The sequence below is a fragment of the Amborella trichopoda genome, chromosome 8 (assembly GCF_054954075.1).
Source record: "Amborella trichopoda isolate Santa Cruz 75 chromosome 8, AtrichopodaSantaCruz75HAP2 v2.0, whole genome shotgun sequence".
NCBI lineage: Eukaryota > Viridiplantae > Streptophyta > Magnoliopsida > Amborellales > Amborellaceae > Amborella > Amborella trichopoda.
This window is the reverse complement of record NC_142343.1, coordinates 32,515,660-32,522,907: the sequence shown is the minus strand read 5'-3', so window position 1 is coordinate 32,522,907 and position 7,248 is coordinate 32,515,660. Positions and strand designations below refer to the sequence as shown.

General features: G+C 33.1%; 1 long non-coding RNA gene across 1 annotated transcript; it reads left to right on the top strand.

Moving 5' to 3' along the window:
• The first annotated feature begins 3,227 nt into the window (after positions 1-3,227).
• Positions 3,228-7,007, top strand: LOC148781022 (uncharacterized). Its single transcript, XR_016060083.1, has 2 exons — positions 3,228-3,970; positions 6,741-7,007. It is a non-coding gene; the product is annotated as an uncharacterized LOC148781022 (long non-coding RNA).
• Positions 7,008-7,248: the final 241 nt, after the last annotated feature.

The window sequence follows — 7,248 nt, the reverse complement described above, 5'->3', positions numbered from 1 at the left end:
GATATCGAAATCAGTATTATGATCCCATTTTGAAAACTACAGCAAGATCCCTATAGTATCCAAACACGTCATGTGATGTTTGCCCAACAAACTAGGCTAAAAATGCCTCTAAAGGCATGAATGTCGGTCTTGAAGTTTATTGTGTATTGTTGGACTGCATCAAATTGTCATATTTACTTCCGGCACACTTGTCTAATTATAAATATATCTAAACGTTTGGATCATTACCTAGGAGATTGTTTTACGCACTCGATGACTTTTTCATTTTACTATTAGAAAAATAGAAAGCCACATGCACAAAGACAATATTTATGTGGTTCGGCAATGGCCTACATCTACGGTGAGCATTGTATCCTTTTTCTATCATGAAAAAATACAAGACTCAAGATAGATAATTTATAGAAGAAGGTAGCAATAGTTACATCCCATAAAAGTATATCATATCTCGTGATATATATTAACCTCCCAAAGATAAAAACCACCAATATGGAAACTGTGGTAAAATAGGTTGGCAATGAGGTGGAAACGCGTTTTCAATACTTCCCCTCAAGTTGATGTGAAGATATCAGTAGAGCCCAACTTGAAAAGAATTGGCTAGATCATTGACTTTGAGACTGCCTATGTGAATATATCAGCAAGATGGTATTCATTTCCAATATAAGGGGTGCTGATTATTTTATCTTGAACCTTTTCGCATACAAAATGACAATTGACCTCAATGTATTTGGTTCTCTCATGGAAAAATAAGATTAGCAGCAATATAAATAGCATAACGATTATCACTAAACATTTCAATTGGTTCTTTAGTTTGAAATCCCATGTCTTGAAGAAGAAACTTTATCCTGACAATTTCACTAGTTCCAAATGTCATAGCTCGATATTCAAATTCTGCACTTGATTTGGCAACCACAGACTTCTTTTTACTTTTTCAAGTAATAAGATTACCTCCTACCATCATACAGTAGCCTGTTGTAGACCTTCTATCATCCTGATTTCCAGCCCAATCTGCATTAGTATAGCCCATAATATTGATATGTGAATTAATTTTTCATCCAAATTCCTCTTTCAGGAAAACTCTTTAAATATCTTAGAAGTCTTTCAACGACTTCAAGGTAATTTGTTCTAGGAGCATGCATATATTCGCTGACAACTCTTATACCATGACATATATCAGGACGTGTAATAGTCAGATATATTAATCTACCTATTAATCTTTGATATCTTCCAATATCCTCAAGGGATTCTCCATCAGAGGAGTTAATATTACTATATTTATCTCAAAGGAAGTTTCAATTGGTTTTGCTCCTAATTTTCCAGTTTCTTTTAATAAGTCCATGACATACTTTAGTTGAGAAACAAATATTCACTTTTTAGGATAGCCAACTTCAATCCCTAGGAAATATTTCAATTTTTCTAGATCCTTACTATCAAAGTTTTTGTGAAAGTAAGCCTTTAAGTTCGAAATCAATTTTTCATCACTTCCTATGATAACAATGTCATTAACATAAATTAACACAATAATAACTCTTTCCAAATTTCTCTTTACAAATGTGGAGGAGTCAGCGGAGCTTCTCTTAAATCCTACTTTAAAGAGAGCATCACTCAACATAGCATACCAAGCCCGAGGAGAATGTTTTAATCCATATAAAGCCCTTTCAACATTATTTTCGTGTCATTCCTGATCTTTTTGGATGATTTGTGTGCTTCCTTCATTTATTATAGGAAATATTTCATAATACTCCCCCCGATTCCCGATTTTCAGATGGCTTGAATTTTGGAAAAATGAATCATTTTCATTGAATGTTACATCCCGAGAAATATAAAATTTCTTATTTTTGAAATCATACTATTTATATCCTTTTTTTGTTGAGGAGCACCCCATGAAAATACATTTAATAGCCCGAGGGTCCAATTTATCTCTTCATTGAGAATTATTGTGAACAAAACATGCACATCCAAATATATGTAAATGAGATAAATCATTTTTCTTTCCCTTTAGAATTCCAATAGGAGATTTATTCCCAAGGACCTTGCTTGGTAGTCTATTAATCAAATAACATGCAGTAAGGATAGCTTCAGTCCAAAAAAATTTAGGGACATTTTTTTCGAACATAATGGATCGAGCAACTTCAAGCAAGTGTCTATTTTCCCTTTCAAACAACCCATTCTGTTGGGGAGTAGAAGCACAAGCTGTCTGATGCATAATGCCTATTCCAAAAATATTTATTTGTATATTCGGATCCATTATCTGGATGTAGAATTTTGATTTTAGCATTGTATTGGGTTTTAACTAGATTTAAAAATTCTTTAAATTTTCCAAAGACTTCACTCTTGAATTTAAACAAATATATCTAGGTCATCCTAGATAAATCATCAATGAAAAGCGGACAATACCTCAATCCATTATAGGACTCAACTGGAGCAGGCCCCCACACATCAGAATGAATCAAGTCAAAAAGTTTTTCCACCTTATTCCTTGAAACTGAAAGAGAAGTCTTGACTGCTTTGACAAATGACACACGTCACAATTACAAGAATCAATGGATAATTCAGATTTTAAATAAAGTAAAGATTTATTGACATAAGACCAAGTATGGAATGCCAAATCTTGTTCAAGTCTCTACTATTAGCAACCAAAGCCTTATTCTTCTAATCAATATAATAAAGTCCTTGTGACAATCTCCCTTCACCAATCATCCTCCTGTAGCCCGATCCTAAAACGAAGCAGTAGAAGGAGAAAGAATAACATTACAGTTCAAGTTTTGAGTTAGTTTACTGAAGAAATGAAGGTTTGAAGGGAATGAGGGTATAAAGAGAACATCAGAATTGACATGTTTTAAAAAAAACTTAGTTCTACCTATTCATTTAACGGGAATGCGTAAACCGTTTGCAATTGATACAAGGGCTTTATCCCATTTGAGTCCGTTCAAAGGGATACTAGTTAATTTATCACTAGTATTGGACTCTTTTTCATGGATAATAGTTTTAGGTTTAGGATTCCTGGTCATATCCACAATATCTTCCATGATGTAAATAACTGAACCAAATAAAAATTACTGAACCAAAAACAAGAAGACCAATCCCAAAAAGAAGGAAGCTAACAGTCGATGAAATATACAGCCTCCTTGAAATAATATGGTCTTAAGGACTACCTCTTCACCTTTTGTAAAAGAGTAAAAAAAAAATCTTACTTGATAAACATCACAGAGAGGCTATCACGGACTTCACAAAAGGCTAGAGAGAGAAAGTCCAGCCCTCGCCTCCTCTGCCTGATTGACTTCAAAAAAGTTGCAGGGTTGCTTGATTGACTTTTAATACTCCTCTCTCTCTCTCTCTCTCTCTAGAATATTTTCCAGTGATATTTTCCAGCATGAAGGCTGGTGATGGCTCCGTGGGATCAATATTGGACAAGCCCACAAAAAAGAAAATTTCCCAATTCCAATTGGTAGAAAGAGAACGAGAGTCTTCTTGATGTAGTTGACTCAAGGAAAAGCAAAGAGTTACCAATTCTAATTGGTAGAAAGAGAACGAGAATCTTTTTGCTGTAGTTGACTCAAAGATCTCCTTCGGCAGCAGCAGAAGGTATAAGAAGCAACTCTCTCTCGCTCTATGGCAGTAGAGATTTGAAGGCACAACAAAGGAGAAGACTAGTGATAACTTCAAAGAAGGCATAGAGAGAGCGAAGGAATAACAAAGATCAAAAGGCACAACAAAGAAAAAGAAGGGGTCTGAAGAAACTGTAAGAAGCAATTCTCTCTCGCTCTATGGCAGCAGAGATCCAAAGGTACAGCAAGGGAGTAGACTAGTGATAACTTCAAAGAAAGCACAGAGAGAGTGAAGGCACAACAGAGATAGAGAAGAAGGGGTCTGCAGAAATTGTAGAAATTGTAAGAAACAACTCTCTCTTGCTCTATGGCAGCAGAGATTTGAAGTCACCCCCAAAAAACCAGAAGACGTAGCAAAGGAGCTGGTAAGCCCCCGAAAACAAAAACCTTAACCACGCTCTGTTACCATATTAGAAAAATAGAAAGCCACATGTACAAAGACAAGATTTACGTGATTCGGCAATGGCCTACGTCCGCGGTGAGCACTGTATCCTTTATTCTGTCATGAAAAAATACAATACTCAAGACATATAATTTATAGAAGAAGAGAGCAACAGTTACATCCCATAAAAGTTTATCATATCATGTAATATATGTTAACATCCCAAAGATAAACATCACCAACGTAGAAACCGTGGTAGCATAGGTTGGCAATGAGGTGGTAATACGTTTTCAACACTTACATATATGGTCCTCTATGAGTTTCACTACAAAGCCTTCAAGTTGAGTCATAGAAATTTGTTTCTCTAACTCTCCAAACAAGAACATAGTCTTGACTCAAACTACTCCAACTCCAAATCAAATAATGCAACTATTGCTAGCAATACCCAAATAGAGGCGTACTTTACAATAGAAGAAAAGATATAATCAGAGTCAATGCTTTCCCTATGTACAATGCCTTTTATGCCCAATTGTACCTTGAACTAATTCCCTTCTTTCTTATAAATCCATGTTCATTCATTGGCACTCTTGTATTTGGAAAACTTCACGAGATCCTAAGTATGATTCTTTTGAAGAACCATTATCTCTTCATTCATGTGTCGTTCCACCTACTACAATTACCATCTTTTGTAACTTCCTCAAATCTTGGCATGTGACAGCTAATGCATAAACTACCATATCCTCAAGATATATATCACAACAGGCTTCTTGGTTATGTTTTCCCTCCTAAGCTAAAGCTCTTCTTCATGTGGAGTTGATGCAAAAGAAGTCTGGGAAATTAAATCTGGTCTTCTTTCGATCTTAAACAAATAAAAATTCAACAATAATAGAGGAAAAAATATGACTGTAAATCATGCCACGAAGAAAAAGACATTAGCTTCTTCATTCATAAGCAAGCTCTCTACAAAAATATTCACTTCTCCTTTCTAAAGGAAAATTTATACCTTAAATACAAGTCAATTAACAAGAAATACAAGTCAATTATAAATAAATACATAAATAACCCAAAAAAACTCTCTCTCTCATGCCAATTTCTCTCTGCCTCCCCACCATGTATATCTCTCTCTTCCACGTTAATCTCTTCCTCTCTCTGCCCCACAATTTTCTCTCTCTAGCTCATCTTTTTTCACGCGAATCTCTCCTCCATCAAATCTTTCATTAGATATTCACCCTCATAAAAATCTCCCATAAATATCTATTTTTTAAAATCTTTACTCCCCATCCATATCCCACATAAATCTCTTTGGATTAATTAAAGCTTCTTTCCAAATATTCCTATTTTCTCTCATAGATCATCTTTTTTAGGAAATTTCTCTACCTCTCATGCAATTAACCCTCTCACATCATTCTCTTTCTAATTATCTAACAATCCTACAAACTAAGAAATTCATCTTAATAAAATAAAAATCCCTTTTTAACCCCTTATATGAATATTTTTAAAATTCAGTGCCAACAATTATATATATATATATATATATATATATATATATATATATATATATATATATATATATATATATATATATATATATATATATATATATATATATATATATATATATATATATATATAAAGTGGATTTTGTACACCCACTAGCTGACCGCTACGGTAAACGCCAATTGCCCAGATTGAATCTAGGTCGATCTGACGGTCACGACCTCTTTTCGTGTTTAAATTTTATTTTATTTTCTATAAATCCAAATTATTTAAAATTTTAGTGTATATTCTTCTCATCAAGGTTCACCAAATAAAAATATATAAAAAAAATAATCTGTAAAATAATTGACCAAAATACCTTTAAAATTTTACAGGGGTATTTTGGTTAAGTTTTTCAAGTAAAATATTTTTTTTATATTTTTCAAAGATTCACCTATTTTTTATATATACATGCTCCAAATTTCAGAGCAATACGATTTGTAAAAAAAATATTAAAATTTAAATACTACCGAATATTCGGGATCGCCAGATCGGCCCAGATTCAATCTGGGCCGTTGGCGTTTACTGTAGCAGTACGCCCTTAGGCTGACAAGATATTTATATATATATATATATATATATATATATATATATATATATATATATATATATATATATATATATATATATATATATATATATATATATATATATATATATATATATATATATATATATATATATATATATATATATATATATATATATATATATAAAAAATTTGCATCAAGAGTAGGCTCGGTAACAACTTAGGGTCAACATTCTCCTCAGCACTTTCACAAGGATATTCTGACACATATTTTGGATCATTTTCTAAAGTTCTGAACTCCAGTTCAATGGATCACCAATGTTGTGATTGTCTCTTCTACCTTTTTTCTAAATGTGCTTCAACATAGTAGATTCATTTTATTTACTTCACAACTGATAGTAGACTTAGACGATATAGAGGTTGGGCACCACAATTTGTAACCTTCAACTCTAGTCATTACTAAGAAAAATACTCTTCTTTGATCTTTTACATTAACATAAGCAAAGCAATGAAAATTTCTTAAACATGAATAATCTGCAGGTATATTGGTCTATAACTCTTGTGGTGTTTTATGCACTACACCATAGATGGTAACCTATTGACAAGGTAGCATGTCGTACTAACTGCCTTTTCCCAAAGGTCATTTGACAAACAATTGTTACTCAACATGTTGTTGCTTTTTTTGCAGGTGTCATGTTTACACACTTGGCAAGTCCATTATGTTCTAACATTTTCAAAGTAGGTAGTGATGAATAATGCATTTATTACTGCAAAAGTTCATAAGCTCCATGAAAGTGTACTCTCCACCATTATGAGCCATCAAGCACTTTATCTTCCAGTTTGATTTTCGACCGTAGCTTTCTAATGCTTGAATGTATTAAATATAGTTGCTTTCTTTTGTATTAAATACATTTGCTTTCTTTTTTAAGGCGTAAATCCAATCTTTCTTGAGAAATCACTATGAAGGAAATGAAATCCAAATATCTTCCTTTTGAGAAGATACTCAAGAATGCCTTGTGTAGTATACACATACATGCAAAGCTACACGCTACACTATAGACACAATGCTCACAGGAGTTCAACTTGTATTTCTTCACATTATTGATCAATTGATATTCATTTCAGTTCCATCAAACCTCCACTCATATCACCCAACCCTATATGCGACTACTAAGTCAAATCAAAATCACCACAAT